The 3,075-nt window shown below is 48.3% G+C and overlaps 1 long non-coding RNA gene across 1 annotated transcript; it reads right to left on the bottom strand.

Moving 5' to 3' along the window:
• Positions 1–1,185: 1,185 nt before the first annotated feature.
• On the bottom strand, positions 1,186–1,855 carry LOC139838942 (uncharacterized). Its single transcript, XR_011756754.1, has 3 exons — positions 1,678–1,855; positions 1,501–1,607; positions 1,186–1,402 (listed from the first exon to the last, which is right to left on the bottom strand). It is a non-coding gene; the product is annotated as an uncharacterized lncRNA (long non-coding RNA).
• Positions 1,856–3,075: the final 1,220 nt, after the last annotated feature.

Genomic DNA, 3,075 nt, shown 5'->3' with positions numbered 1-3,075 from the left:
TTGCGGTGGCGTGCGGCGGCGCGGATCTAACCGTGCGTGCGGCGGCGTGCGGCGGCGCGGATCTAACCGTGCGTGCGGCGGCGTGCGGCGGCGCGGATCTAACCGTGCGTGCAGCGGCATGCGGAGGCGCGGATCTAACCGTGCGTGCGGCGGCGTGCGGCGGCGCGGATCTAACCGTGCGTGCGCCGTGGATCTAAGAGTGCCGGTGAGGATCTAACCGTCAGAAATAGTTGAAATGTCTCTCTCTGTCTCACTTTCGATTCTATTCTCAGATCTGTTGAATGATGAAGAACACCAAGACGGCGGCCGTGCCGACAGTGGTCATCGATACCACGAACATTGAAGCCATCGCCTACAACATCGCTTCGACGGCGCAGACCCAGCCTTCAATGTCGGAGCCTGTTGATGTCTCACTTCCGGTGCCGAGAGTGCGAATCGATGCCAAGACGATTGAAGCCATCGTCTACAACCGCGCTGCAAAGCCGCCGATCCAGCCCTCCGCAGATCCGTCGCTGATGAAGTACACCAAGACAGCGGCGGTTCCGACACTGGTCATCGATGCCATGAACATTGAAGCCATCGCCGATAACATCGCTTCAACGTTTGATGGCGCAGATGACCACCCCTCAGCCGCCCGTTGTCCCGGCCTTTCTTGCCCATCGCTGCGCGGCCGTGTTCGACGCCGCAAATTGGGATAAATTATGATAAATTTGTATTTTTCAATTTCCAATTGGGATAAAATTGTTCGAACTACTACTCCGTCTCAAAAAAAGCTTCTCCACGTTCTTGATGTGTCCATGTACATCCGTATGTATGATTTGAATTCTATCCCAACTTGATTGGGAAGATATTGATATGTATTTGATCCGGAGGCTGGTACATGCTTTCACTTTTGGGATCCCTTCACTTTTATAAAATGTTCATGCATGCTAAAATTATCGTGCGCATTACTTAGCACAAGTAGGAAATTGTACACCAAAATATAGTGCTTAGAGCCACAACAAAATACAGTGGTTAGAGCCATCTACTGAATAACAATTCTATACTAAATCGTCTACCAGAACCACATAACTGCTAGGACAGGGATGACACCTAATAAAATTGCACAGATGAATCTACTTTTCTCCTCTCCCATCACTTTAAGTTCATGTTCCAGATTTTCTACCACTTGATCAAATACGGCAAGATCTGTCTCAACTCTCAACTTCTGCTTGCGAATAAGCTCTGAATTCTTCTTTTCTTCCTCCACAATACGCTTCAGCTCGAATATCATTAGGTTTTTACGGGCCAATTCATCACCTAAATTGGCCACCTTCTCCTCCAAATCCATCCTCTGGCTACACCACTGGGTTGATTCATCTTGGTATGCAATGTACCATGGATCATCGGCTTGCCTAGCTAACTATAACAATAATGGAAAAAAGAACAACTGAAATCACCCCAACAGGCCATGGCGGAACTTCAAATTCAACGGTAGTACAGAGAGCTGAAGCTAGATACCTGCACTTCCGACGAGGTAGGAGAAGTAGAACGTGGCCACGACATGATCGAATCCCCACCCTCGCCGGTGTACCCGCTACGACCAGACATTGACGACTATTTCGTACCTGCAAACTCCAATAAATTACGGGAACTGAATCGATTAGGGGGCGGGGGAGGCAGAAGCGGAGGTCGTACCAAGCTATACCAATTGGTGCGCGGAACAAATCCCGGTCGTCGTGGCGGCGGATCTGCTTGCGGCGGACTTTCCTGCGGTGGGTACAATGCGTGCGGACGAAACAAGTGCTGGAGCCGTGGTTGACGTGCAGCGCCGCAGTTCGTCCGACGCCACCGGGGGACAGAGCCGGCGGCGCGACGAGGCGCCGGCGATGGCTGCTCCGTTCGACGGTGGGGAACGAGCTGCCAGCGGTTCTCCGGTCTAGCTTAAGAATAATTAATTAGCGAACTTGTTGCTTCTCTCTATGATATTCTCTAAAGACATATATCAGAGCGGCAATATGTGAGTTTTCCTGAAAAACGGACGACCCATTGGTCATTGGCTGCGCAGGCCCCACAGAGCGGCAATATATGATTTTTTTCTCTCTAAATAAATAGACGATCCCACTGGTCATTGGCTGCGGCAGCCCCACAGAGCGGCAATATGTGTCTTTTCCTGAAAAATAGACGACCCCACTGGTCATTGGCTGCGGAGGCCCCACAGAGCGGCAATATATGATTTTCTCTAAATAAATAGACGACCCCACTGGTCATTGGCTGCGGCAGCCCCACAGATCGGCAATATATGGATTTTCCTGAAAGCTAGACGACCCCACTGGTCATTGGCTGCGGAGGCCCCACAGAGCGGCAATATATGAGTTTCTCTAAATAAATAGATGACACCACTGGTCATTGGCTGCGGCAGCCCCACAGAGCGGCAATATATGTCTTTTCCTGAAAAATATACGACCCCACTGGTCATTGGCTGCGGCAGCCCTATAGAGCGGCCCCATTTGTCATTGGCAGCACCGCGTATAAAATCATGAAATAAAACGGCCCACACGTCAGCGATAGATGGATGGCTGCTCCAACGTGTTTCCTGACCCTACCCGTCAGCACGAGACGGTCAGGGAGGAGCTGCCCCTGTGCGGCCCCACCCGGTCAGACTAACGGTCAAGGCCTCTGACCTGATGGCTACCGGCCGTTCCAGCACTTGTGCGTGTTTCAAACTAGAGGAGGGGAAAACTGAGGAAAAACTAAGGGACTGGGGAAAACTGAGTACAACTAACGAACCAGGGGCACGAAAATAGAAATCCCTTCGTATTTACCAGTTATTTCAAATTTCAGTAAATAACTAAAACTTTGCATAAATAAATAAAATTCATATTAGCTCAGAAAAATATAAATAATACATCAAAATGCTCACAAAAATAAACTCTATTAAAATAAAATATAAAATAAAAATGTGTGTCAAAATAAAACTTCACTTATTTTTAACTTTATTAATTATGCCTTTTCATCTGTTTTAAATCCAATTTGAATTCAATAATTAGTGGAGTTTCAAAATAATTAAATATTAGCTACTCAGTAACTAAATAA

This window comes from Lolium perenne, chromosome 1, assembly GCF_019359855.2.
Source record: "Lolium perenne isolate Kyuss_39 chromosome 1, Kyuss_2.0, whole genome shotgun sequence".
NCBI classification, from domain to species: Eukaryota; Viridiplantae; Streptophyta; class Magnoliopsida; order Poales; family Poaceae; genus Lolium; species Lolium perenne.
Note: the sequence above shows the minus strand (reverse complement) of the source record. Positions and strands in the feature narration are given on the sequence as shown.